Genomic DNA, 13966 nt, shown 5'->3' with positions numbered 1-13966 from the left:
ATTCATTGCATGTAAAAAAGTTTGTGATCCATCACTCTGACATATATTGAGACCTCACTCATTTTGCAATCTTATTTTCGGCTTTAGCTGCTATGGGAACCAAGGTTTTCCTTTTCTTCATATTTGCAGCCCTGCTGTTTGTAAGGACTGACTACACAGTTAAGTTTCTGTGATGTGTCAAAAGACAGCAGTCTGGCTAAAAGTATCTGTAGTAGGTTATGAAATTTGCTGTTCTTGTTGTTAATTTAGATGGATGCTCACCCTTATTTCCTGCACTATCTGAGTTCCAGATCTTGAATTATAAAGCCAAATGTGCCTTCTTTATAAATTATAAGGGCACAATGTACTAGAATAATGCTTCTTATGGACCAGGATAAGTATTATCTTCTTAATAATGACTATGTATAATCTTGTGCTAAATCTTTGATGATCGTTCAATAAAATATTTCCAAAAAACTTTTTTTGATGAAGAAGCATGAATGCTATTGGCCAACAAGGAGCTTGATTCCTCCTATATCCCTTAATGGAACACACTTATACCCATTTGCCCCGATCCTCTTCAAATAACTCACACCACATCAGATGGCATTTGATCATCTTTATTAAAACTTTCTTAATCACAACTTTATTGAATAGCAATCTTAAATGTATTAATCACAGCATAAATGTCCATGTAACAATTTACCAGGGCAGTGTATCCTACTCACTCTGTCCCAGAATAAGCAGGGTTGCCACATCCGCGCATTTACTGTCACTTATCAAAGCAGCATGCCACTACTCACTTTCATTCCCAGCCAGCCTCCTTGAATCCAACATCCAACAGCAAGGGGAAAAAAAGAGGGCAAGCCTGCCCCTCTTCTCTGCCCACCAGCCTAACACAGGCTGCCCCCCCCCACTTACTGCGACACCTTCACCAAACCTTCCAGAAACAAAGCTAGGTGTACATTAAATAAATACAGTCCAAACTCACTCAGATGCACTTCATCTTCTCTAAACCAAACTGGGTCCCTGTCATCAAAGTCCCTATGCTCCACCATATTAATACCCAAATTCACCAAATGCCTTGACAGCCTAAAACTAGCAAACTGTTGAGTTTGCTCTATTCCCATAAAACTGCTGGCATTCCTTCAAAACAAATGTGGTACTGTTTCAGACCACACAACACTCATGCCAGGAAATGCTTTCTTTAAAGAAGCTAAATCCTCTAGTATCCTATACACCAACTGTTGCTTTGGAATTACTCCCAAATCATTACCTGCCAGATGAACCACTAAAATGCATGGAATCCCAAGCCGTGACTGTATGTCCACAAAGTCCCCCATGAGCTGATGGCATATGAGGCTTCTGATACCATGCCATAGGACTCTCCACCCAAAGTGATGTAGACCTAGCTCACTGCCATTCAGCCTAACTTCAGCCCACTTCACTGCCCAGTGAATATAGGAATGAACAAGAATAACAACCTCTTTGCCTGAAAAAAAAAATAATTAATTACTAAACTGATCACATTAGCCAATTATCTAATATAACCCAGAAAGGCATGTGAAGACTAATGACCTACCCTGTTGATAACCTCCATTGCCCTATCTTCTCTTGCCAAATAAGAATCCCTTCCAATGCGAAATGAGTGAGTAGAGAAATCTTCTTCCTGGAAAGCCAAGACACTGAAAATCCCTTCTCATCATACACACAAACTGATTTCCCATTATCACCTTATCCCCTTTCGACTGAAAAACCAAATCCTGTAAACTCCCAGCAAGAGGTTACTGTAAACTCCTAGCCCACTCCACCAGGCACAACAACTCATTTCTGTACTTCTCCAGAACAATCTGCATGCCACTCCCCATCTGGTCCATCTTAGATCTATGCAACTGAATCTCTACTGATACAGAAAATATATCAGATCCTGATAAACCTACAATTCTGACACCCTAAATGCTCCATGATACATCCACAGGGAGCAACATCACCCACAAATTATAATCCACTGAGCCACAACTCACTAACTCTAAACCACACAACAAATCCTTAAGCACTTGCCTTGTCTTCAGCCATTGCATATCCACCCTAGCACTGGCAACTTTACCCCATCCTTTCAACATACAAGCTACTGTTTAAGACTTCATGAAATCTTGCAACTTTGTCACCTGCACAAATATTCTAATAGCAGTCTGATTTACCTTAACCGACTGGACCACCTTAACTTCCACCCAAGCCCGAGCTAAATATTGCAGTAACTATTTCTCTGACCAACCCCCCCCCCCAACCTCTTCCTCAGGGAGCTGCAAAACAAATTTTTCAAATTCATGTAAAGCCCTACCATTCGCCTTCCTTGTAGAAACTGCCCAAGACTGGTGCAACAACCCTCTCATTACATCAGTCCAATCTGGCACACCACTTCTGGCAACACAACTGGTTCGTCTGCTGCTTCTGGGGCTAACTGCCTAAACCTAGAAAACTGAAAACAAGACAAGCTGTCAGCAATCCCTTTCTTAGCACCTGCCAAATGCGCACCTGTAAAAGAAAAGCTTATCAACAAACCCTGCAAAACCAATTTCTGTAATACGAACAAAACCAATCAATATTTTGCTGTCTTTAATTGTAAAATTCACACCACTGCAATATTGTCCGAAAGAAAAAATCCCTTTTTACCACACAACTATTACTGCCACACCATAGACATCACCCAAATAGGCATCAATTCCAAAAAAGCCACATCTCTATTCCATTCATCCTTCCAATCATCTGACCATTGAACAGCAAACCATTCACAGCTAAAAACAGTCCCGTCCCAATATCCCCTGCCGCATCTGTAAACAATTACAACTCTCCTTGACCAACCTAATCCAACTGCCAAAATGAAATGCCATTAAACTGATCCAAAAAGGACAGCCATAATGCTAAATCAGCATGAAGAAGCTTACCAATCCTCCCCCAGTGATGTTTGCTTCTCCGCCCTTTCAGCAAGAAAAACACTGACGTACAAAATGTACTACCAAGATGAATTTCCCAGCAAGCAAAATTCATCATCCCTAAGAGCTGCATAACATCCCTAATCCACACCTTGTCCTTGCCCCTTGCCCAAGCAATCTTTTCCTTCAAATGTTCTATTTTCTTGAGCAGTAAACAAAACAAGCCTCTTCCTGCATCCACTAATAATCCAAAAAAACAAATGCCTTAGCAGGACCTTCCAAATTCCATGTAGCCAACGGTATACCCAACTCCTCCCACATTGTCAGAAATGTCCACATACATTACATTGCTCCTTCATATCCTTCACATACTAATAAAAAATCATCCACATAATGCAACACCTTCTGAATGCCCTCCCATTGCTGCCAAATCCAATGGAGTGCTGTGCTAGACTTCTCAAAAGAGGCACAGGCTACTGAACATCCCATCGGCATGGCCTTGTCAAAGCAAAACTGGTTCCCAACCACCACGCCCAACAACTGCCATTCTTCCTCATGTACTGGTGGTAATGGAAAAGCTGAATCAATATCCATCTTTACCAACCACAGATCTGTAAACCTCCGAATAAGCTGCATCCCATCATCCAATGAAGCATACCTAACTTTTGCTTCTTCTAAAGACATGAACTCATTAAATGAGTTCCCTTCAGGATAGGACAAATTGTGAATCAACCGTAATTCACTAGGTAACTTCTTAGGGACCAAACCCAACAGTGGCACCCTAAAGCTGTCAAAGAGAGGACAATCAAGTGGATCATGTAACCTGCCCGCACCCTGCTCCTTCTCTACCAAATCTTTCAAAGTCTCCGCCCTCCCCATACAAAACACAAATTCTTACTGATTTAGCCCTCCCCCTTAACCCCCAACTTAATAGAAAATTTTATGGAAAATCCTTTTACTAATTGCTCTGCCATCACCAAATCAGGAAATTGCCTGAGCATGTGCCACAATATCCACACTTTAACAGGTGAATGCGTCACTTGGTTTTCCCCTCTGTCCCCAAAAAGACACTCCTGCTATCTGCCCTCAAATATTTCCTCAGCCCCAAAAGTCTTGAAATCCTTGGAGCAAAGAATATAATGCCCCCCCCCCTGCAGATGGAAATAAGCCCAGATGAACCAGTTTCCCTTCCCAATGGGCATACTCAACAGCTGGATGTATGCCCACACACTTTGAACATGTGTGCGAGAACCTGCACTCCTCCCACTAATAACACATCACATTAAAGGTCCAGTACACCCCAACCTCCTCCCCTCCTAGCTTACCCCATCTGCTTGCAGAGGCAAAGTTATCCATCATGATAGCTAACCAAATGTCAGAGTGCCTAACTTCCCAGTGTAGTGATTGATCAACTGCTTTTTGCTTACGGAACCACTGATCATACCACAAGCAATCATTCCCCGCCTGCAGTTGTTGTGCCTCATGAATTGTGAAAAAATAAGCTAAAAGTGGTAGCACCATGCAGTTATCCTTTTCCAACCAAATTGCCAAGTAGTACATGAAACCTAACACCCAATTATCTCATATTCTTGCTCGCAGCTTACCCCTCTACTTTACCCCAGTACTACTAAGGCCACTAGAAGATCTTTGCTATTTGCCGTCTCTGATTCTAACAAGCATTACACCCCATCAGCATCAATCGATTCAAATATATCCATGCACTTGCCTTTACACATCTTTTCATTAACTGAAGCCAGTATGTGAGGAGTCAAAAAGACCCCCCCTTTCCACCTGACCCAAGGCCTGCATAGCTAGCTGGTCCCACGGCCTCATCCCAAAATCTGAGGTCATCTCTTCCTGGTACGACCAAACCCCCTCAATTATGACCCTAAACTCCCTAATAATAACCCTAAGCTACCCTCCTCATTCCATGCATCCCTCTGGACCTGCCCCCCCCCCAGTAAATTTCTCCCCATCCCCTACTGCGTTTACAATTTCCCCAAGCTTCTGAAGTGGTTCTCTACCTCCACCTATTCCCAGGCTAGCACCAGTTCTGAAATACATGCCTGAGCCTCCAGCTGAACATGAATACCTGTAGCTTCATCGTGCACAGCTCCACCAGTCAGAACCCCCACTGAGGCACTATCTGCCAGCTTCCATGCCTGCTTCCTCAGGGCCATAGACCTGCTCTTCAGTGCCTGCCCTCGCTTTGTCTTCTGGACAAATCGGGTGCCTCTGCCATAGGAGAATAACTGGAAAGCAGCTGTCAAAACAGCTCCTCCTCTTACGATACAATGGCTGCCCATCTCTGTCTCAAAGTGCATATTCCCTCCATCTGCAAAAGAAAGAAAAACATTAAGAACTCTGCAAAAAGAAAATGGGGGGGACCCCAAGTAACCGTCAGCTCCTTCCATGCCTCTCGCCTTATACACAACTGGAAGATTCACAACTCAATACCCTGAATTTATGAGCTAACCTGCATAATCAGAGCCCCTGCTGCCCAGCCTAACTTATATAACCACCTGTAATAAATACTTTTGCTCGAGACTGGCCATCAACCACAGCCTATGCTGTATAGACTGGCCATGCTACTAAGGAGACAGTTGATCGCCCCCTCAGTCAGACACATGCCAATGGTGGTATATCCTTCACCACAGAGTTTTTATATCCCAGCTTAGTTACATAAAAACATGATTTCTCCTCTAGGCAGAACAAGGAAAGGATAATTTTCTCAACCTACCTTGAAATTTCAGTAAAGAAGTATAATGCCATTACTAACAAATCACTTCACAATTACAATATGCTCCTGAACTTTTTAACTATTCTCTGCAGCTGTGGTCACTCTGCATACTATTTGTGTCCATTTGATGTTATTTAATTACATTTTCCTATTATCCATTAAACAGGGTTGGCAGCAGTTCAATATTGGCTTGAATATATTCATGTGTAATCGTCTGATTCTGGGATTTCATGTCCGGATACCAAAAAGTGGTGTGTATCTCTAACACTGAAAATGAAAATAGATTTGATGATTTTCTGTGTATATTTCAATAATATTTTTCATTTTTGTATCAGCAGAGTTGCTCTGTGAGTTTCCGTCATTATGCTATGGTATGTATAAAGGGAGTAGCACTGACGACCTCGACCATTAAGCAGCTCAGCTGTTAAGCAGCCCATATGCAGTAATAATGCATTACTTGCGGCTGCTTCCTAGCCCGGAAACAGCCCAGAGGTGCTCCAACTACTAACTGCACACCACCAATGAAAACCAAAATCAAACAGATTTAATTGATCTGTTAACTTTAGAATAAGCTAAAATAATATGTTTTGTGCTGAAAGGATTGATGCTAACCTACTGTAATATAAACTAGAAGATATGGCATTAGGTACCAACTTCAGACTTTGGAGACCTGTTAGGAAACCATAAATCCCATAAAGTACAGACCGACATAAAAGCCCAGTTATGGACATTTTACAAAACTCTGGAGAGTAGCAACATTCTGAACAGCCCAGGACACTACTACTATATGAACCACACCCCACCAATGAAAACCACATAGGGACCAATTTTTAATTTTTCTTAAAATATGAGAAAGTTTCTCTAATGGACAGGGAATCTGAGGCCAGCCCGCTAATCAATTAATAAACCAACCAACCAATTCTGGGCATTCCACAAAATATGGGCCCAAATTCAACAGTTAAGCAGCTCCAGTTGTGACTGCACTTGCTCTGCAATGAACCACTGCTCATAAATACTTCCTAGCCAACGAACAGACTAGGAAACTATTGCTTTTGCCAAAACACAGACCCCCAATGAAAAGAGCACCCTAGTCAAGCCACCAACAAATCCCTGATGTTTCTAGACATGCCTACCACAAACACCAATGAAAATGCTAACTCAAACAGTACAGAGGCCCAGCCAGTAAAGCTTGCACTACCTAACCCTCATTCCCCACCCGCCTGGAAAGATAAGTCTCAATAAATCATTATCAACAAAATAACCCACAACAGTGATAACCATAGCTAAAACTCCCCATTAAATGATTCCCCACACCACGGCAGTGATAACCATGGCCAAAACTCCCCATTAAACTATTCTCCACACCATTGACCACACCTACAGACCATCACCCACCATAAAAAAAATGCATAAGCTCATTGTTCCGAACTAAAAGTAGTCCAAGCCCTACCTGCACCGCAGTACCTGCCATGGATGTAATACTTGCAGCTGCAAGTTCACAACTAAATCTGACCTCCCAACTCAGCTACACTCACATAACCCCCCCTTAGTCCCTCCTTACACTTACCTCACTTCCTCTCCAGCACTCCTCCATCTAAACTTAATCCTTTCTTACCCACTACTCTACCTAAACTCTTTCCACCTCCCACTCAGCCCTAAGACACCCTCCCCCAAACTTTTGGCCACCTTTCCTCTAACCACCTAACCACTGTAAAGTGTCTCTAGACAAATTGGTTTGTTCCCAAACCTTATTTAGTCATACAATTCCTTCTTGAAAGTATGGTTTGATGAGTTCAGTTCATTTGAAAGGGGGATGAAGTTTATTTCACAGCTGTGGAAGTATTTAAGATACAAATTTGTCGTGTTTCATAGTATAGTTGATATTAAATTCTGTTGAGTTAGAGAATTGTCTTATAGGTTCATAGGTTTAACAGGTTAATGGAGACAAAGGACATCAACTGGAGCTACATTATGGAATTCACTAGCCGATGCCTTTATCCTGTGTGCAAAACTTCAAGAAAACAGAGTTTTACTTTTCATGATGCTCAAGTTAGACTTTCTATAGAAAAGTATTATGCCATTCAGACTAAACTGACTGAATACTTTTCTAGCAGGATGTATTAAAACACCATTTGCTCTAGAATAAAGTAACATAGGTAAATGCACATTTTGCAACTTTTAGACCAGCATATTCTGGGCTATTGAAAAACCATGGTGAGTGCTTGAATGTTGTCATGCTCAAATCATTTCACAGGCATTTCAATACCTTCTAACACCAATTTTAGAATACATTCTTCTAAATAAATGTACCTAATGAACCTAGCAGGCAGTCATTTTAAAATAAGTGCCACAATGTAAATTTGCTAAGAAAGTATAATTTGACACCACAGGTAAGAACACACAGTTTGGACTGATTTAAAGAATAATGCCTAAAAGAGTCCAAGCAGCAGTGCAAAATACATTTATTAGAAGTCTGTGGAGGCTGCCTGCACCCATTATTTGTAATGTACTTAAAACAGTGCAGGTTTTGTACAGAATCTTAAAGGAAGCAGAACAGCATGTTTTTAACTTCTACTTAAATAAGTGATTTGATAAAGTGGTTGCGTAAATCTTATTTTTAAGGTGTTACTTGACTAACGCTATTACATCTGTAACTAAGGAGCAAAGACATTTCAAGTTCAAAAAGTATGTAACTCTCACTCACATCCATACACAGAAAAATCCAGACAATTATAGCTTTAAAACCCCAGCAAGTAAAAAATAAAGGCTTCATGGTAGGTTATGTCAGTGCTGTACAAATTAGAAACAGTGTATGAATAAATTAACAATTTTCTTTATCTAAAGGCTTACACTTTTATTGTTATTTAATAAATTATTATGCATATTTCCTGACAGGCCTCATGTACAAATGCAAAATTATTCAAAGTGTCCTAGCAGTCTAAGGGAGCTCCCATTTTATTAAAATGTAAAGTACTATCAACTTACACTGTTAATTACTGTAAAACTCTTGACTCCATTGATATGTTATGTGTTATTAAAGGCCAGCTTAGAAGGAGAATTTAAGTGAGTATGATTAAATATGAATGCCTTGTTTTACTGAAACCCAAAATTACTGGTTTGGTTAAGTGAGTTGTTCAAAGTTAGCAATATGAAATGGAGATTGAGATACAAAAACCTACTTCTGTAGAATAAGGGTCATTAACACATTTGTTCAATCAAGCTATTTCTTGCCGAAAGCTGCCTTTCTCAGAAAGCAACCCACTTGTGATGCATTCTGCAATTAAGCCAAATAAAAAGTTGTACACAATCATTATTACAACTGCACAGACCAGATCATTTAGTCAAAACAAGATTTGAATTTGGGGATTGGGTGGTAATAGGATCATAGGATCATGGGAGGTTACTAGGCTAATGGCCCTGGGGCCCTTTCAAGCCTAGCCAAGAGTTTATCCCCAAAAAGAAACCTCAGTCAGCACCTGTCACCCCTTGACAATGAGGGACACAGGTGGAATCCCTGGGACAAATTTGTGGTTTCCCATCCACTCATCAAGGTTTCACTTGAAGAGGGTCAGCAAGGTGCTCTTTTTGATGTGTATGGGAAGTCTATTCCAGAGCTGGGGCAGCCTCTGGGAGACAATCCTGTCTCTCCAGCAGGTTTTGTTGATGTCGCTTATTAGATAGGCGAGACACGGATCACCCCAGAGTGATCTGTATGATACTGAGTAGAGTGATAGTGATTTGAGCCTGTCATCATAGGACAGGTATTGAAGGCCATGGATTCTCTTTGTGAGGTATTTCAGTGACATTTCCAGTTGGTGAAGATGTTTGGAGAGGTACAACCCAAAAGGGGCTTTATACTCAATTATTGGTCTAATGAGGAAGAGTATAGAGAGGTAATAACCTCCTTTTTTCTGGATGCAATCCCTTTACTTATTAGATGAACCAAGTAAAAGGCTTTTCTGACCACTGCCTCCAAATGGTAGTCAAATGTGAGGCTATCAACCTGAGTGCCCAGGTTTCTCACCACAGGTTGTGTGCTTAGGGGGTTGCCATTGATGTGGTAATAAATAGGGGTCGTATTTTTTGCCAAATGGTATGATGACACTTTTTTTGCATTTAGCTTGAGGCCATGGCTTTGGCACCAGTCATTAGTTGTTGTGAGACCCTCTTGCAATATGTTAACATTATTTGGGAGTCAATGACAGCACCCAACTTACAGTCAGTTGAAAACTTGGTCAGTCACAGGCCTTTTGTCTTTGCCTGGACCTCTGAGAAATAGATGCCAAACAGTAGGGGCCCCAGGACAAATCCCTGGGGAACTCTACTAGTAACAAGTTTTCTATCAGAGGAGGAGGTGTTTATTTTGACTTTGAGGGTCCTGTCAATGACCCAGTTGGCCACCTACCTGATGAGATAGGGATTTATGCAAAGTTGTGTTAGCTTTTTGATTATGCCTGACTGGGGGATTATGTCAAAGACCTTGGCCAAGTCAAGGTAAGCTGTATGTACTGTTTTTCCCTCACCCAGGGCCTTGGTAACAGCCTTAAAAATGTCAACCAGGTAAAACAGGCAAGATCTGACGTGAACAAATCCAAACTGGGTGGGGTCAAGTGCTTGGAGATTGTCTTTGTCCTTGTTTATGAGATCCATAATAATACGGTCCCTGGCTTTACAGAGCGGACTTCTCAAACTAATGGGGTGATATCTTCCAGGGTCAGTAGTGGCACCACCTTTGTGCAAGGGGATCACAATGGCAGTTCTCCACTCTGCTGGAATGAAGCCAGGGCTCAGGCTGTAGCCTTGAAAGCTGTGTTATTTGCCTTGGATAAAGGCTGTAACACTTATTCTATGGAGATGTGAGGTGTGGGCCAAGTATCAGGGGCCTTTAATGGACCTTTGAGGGGGGGGGGGTAAAGTTTGCACTGAACCTATGATCTTTGACTACAGTTATGGGAGCCATGGAGAAAATCATAGAAAAATAAATGGAATTGATGTTGCTATGCATCAGAATTAAAAGGAAAAGGCAGTCATTCTTATCTTCTGTTTAATCAAAAGTACTGCTGAGGATTTTGGCTTTCATGTCAGACAGTAGGGGAGACTGTACTCTTTTATATGTGTCATGCATATTCGTTCATTCTGAATGTTGGTTTATTGCCATATTTTCACTGAACATTGATTTGTCTGTTTGCTGAATGGAAGATTTTAACTTAAATTGCACAACTGTAACCTGTAAAGCCATTCTCCAAACTATGTTAAAGAGTTGGATGATGGATTTTATGTATCCCTATTAATGTTTTGGGCAGCCATGGTGGTGCAGTAGTTAGCATTGTCACCTGACAGCAAGAGGTTCTCCAGATTGATTCTCAGTCGGGGTGCCTTCTGTGCAGAGTCTGCATGTCCTCCCTACAGTCGTATGGGTTTCCTCCAGGTGCTTCGGTTTCCTTCCACATTCTAGAGACATGCTATAGGTGGATTGGACACTCTAAATTGGCCATAGGTGTGAGTGTGTGTGTGTGTGAATGAGTGGTATGGGTGAACTACCTTGGCAGGGCTAGCCACCTGGCAGTGTAAACCTTGGCTCAAGATGATTGTCACTGTTGAAAGTGACACCCCGACCACATGTGCAAAATGGGAAAAAGGGTTTGAAAATGGATGAATGGATGGATGCATATGAATGCCATTAATACTGTGACATCACTGATAGGATTATGCCAACTTACAAATGGCAGATCCTGTTTTTTAATTTTATTCTTGGACCAATCACTGATCACACCAATAATTATACAGTGTTGCTCATCTGGTATCCAATCAGTATCCAGTACTTGGCTTACTCATCAACCGTGTATTGAGTAAGTACTTAATGATCCTGCATCAGAAGACATTGAAAGTACTTTTATGTAGTGATACTTCTGTAATGTGTGGAGCTAAAGGGAAGTTTCTAAGGCATTGTGTCACTAGTCACTCCACCACGACAGACCATGTGGTAATTCCACAACCAGCTTAGCAATGAATTATTAATGAAGAAGTACAGGATGGACAAGCATGTTTCTGATCATTCTGATTAATTCCCTGTGGAGGTGTGAGGAAAGCTGAACCCATTAGTTTCTCCAGCCATTGCAGCAGTAATGCTAATCTGTATGCCTACTGTGAGTGGACTTTCATTGCACTCAGCCATGATGCATCTGCATTTGTCCACACAAAGAACTGAATTTAATCACTATTAGTGTGACCTTGTCCTAGACATCACAACCAGCATCTTTCAGTAATATAACAAGCAAAATGTTCATTTGTATGGAGAAGTGTAGTATCGGGCATGTAATGCTGTTATTGTACTGTAGGGGCGCTCTGGGGAATTAGCAACAGGTACTGTTGGTTCTGTATTCTCTGGTAACTTGTTGTTTCCGGTGTATGTATGACTATGGAGAAGTTGTGAACATGTAGCATGGGTGCGCACCTGGAGGCTCTTAATAAAGAAAGGCCTTACGACTCCAGAACCGTGTGGTCTCCTTATTTCCCAGGATATAACATATTGGCGACGAGGATGGGATGCCTCCGAGTCCGCTGCGAGTGAAAACGGCGGGGTGCAGTTAATGTCAGACGACGAAGAGACTGGGCCTGCCGGGGTTATGTCTGGTTCCATGTTGGGGTCACTGGTTGCATACGACTGTCAGACCCAGACCTGGGAGGAGTATTGTGAAGTGTTGGAACATTTTTTTGAAGCAAACCAGATAATGGATGCGGGCCGGAAGCGAGCCATATTGCTTAGCTCGGTGGGCAGCAAGACGTACAGTCTGATGAGGAACTTATTGAGTCCGGATAAACCGGGGGATAAATCGTTCACGGAGTTGACGAGCTTGCTTCAGTCACATTATAACCCGAAGCCGAGTGCAATAGTCCAAAGGTTCAAGTTAAATTCAAGGACTAGAATGGCCAATGAAACAGTGTCGGAGTATGTCGCAGTGCTGAGGGAACTGGCGCAACACTGTAATTATGGGGACAGACTGACAGAAATGCTACGAGATAGGCTCGTATGTGGCATTGCAGATGACCGCATACAACGCAGATTGTTAGCGGAGCCTGAGTTGTCATTTGAAAAGGCCTTGAAGTTGGCACAGGCCATCGAGACGGCGAATAAAGACATTCGTGATTTACAGCCAAGAACCATCGAAGGGGTGGGGAGCAGGAGTGCTACCCCACTGCCAGTGCATAAAGTGGTCGGGGAGCATAAATCACAAGGGAAGTCTGGTCAGTATGCTTGTTACAGGTGTGGCGGGGAACATCTGTCAAGGAACTGTCGTTTCTTAAATGAAAAATGTCATGCTTGCGGAAAAAAGGGCCATGTGAAGAAAATGTGCCGATCAATGCCCGCTAGGGACCAGCCGAGAAAGGGGGAAGAAAAGAGCAGTATGATGGACAGGAAGGGAAACCGAAAAATAAAACGGCAGTTTGCGCACCACATGCGTGAAGGTACAAATCAACACACCAGGGAAGAATAGGAAGTGTTTACTATGTTTAACATGAAAGAGGCCAGGTGGGAAAGAGTCGATCCCATCACAACCCAGTTGGACTTAAATGGTAAAATGGTGCAGTTTGAAGTGGATACGGGATGTAGTGTGACAGTTCTGTCCAAGGCTGAGTATGGCAAGTTATGGTTAAAAGAAGCTCAGAAGCTGTGGGACTGTTCAGTGACTTTGAAAACATATACAGGTGAAACCGTTCCCACACTGGGGATGGCCAAAGTAACTGTAAAACATAAAGATAAAGTCAAACAGTTGCCAGTCATGGTGGTAGCAGGTAACGGACCAAACCTGTTAGGCCGGGCGTGGCTAAAGGAGCTGGAAATGGGTTGTCTACGGCTCCATAAAGTAGAACAGCGGGGGCTGGCCTTGCAAGAGGTGCTGGAGAACAATGAAGAAGTGTTCAAAGAGGAACTGGGGACCTGGAGGGGTCCACCAGCAAAGATACACGTTAAAGAAAACGCAACGCCAAGATTTTACAAATCTCGACCCGTAGCATACGCCATGAAGAAGAAAGTGGAGACTGAGTTGGAGCGACTCACCAAGCAAGGTATAATTGAACCAGTGAAGTTTTCGGAATGGGCGGCACCAATTGTTCCAGTATTAAAGCCAGATAATACTGTACGCATATGTGGTGACTACAAGCTCACAGTGAACCAAGTTTCGAAGCTGGAGCAATATCCATTACCCAAGGTGGAGGATGTATTTGAAAAGCTGGCGGGAGGTGAAAAGTTTAGTAAACTGGACCTCAGTCATGCATATCAACAAGTAGTTCTGGAAGAAGGGTCAAAGGCATA

This window comes from Protopterus annectens, chromosome 6.part0 (genome assembly GCF_019279795.1).
Source record: "Protopterus annectens isolate FY-2018-M chromosome 6.part0, PAN1.0, whole genome shotgun sequence".
NCBI lineage: Eukaryota > Metazoa > Chordata > Ceratodontiformes > Protopteridae > Protopterus > Protopterus annectens.
Note: the sequence above shows the minus strand (reverse complement) of the source record.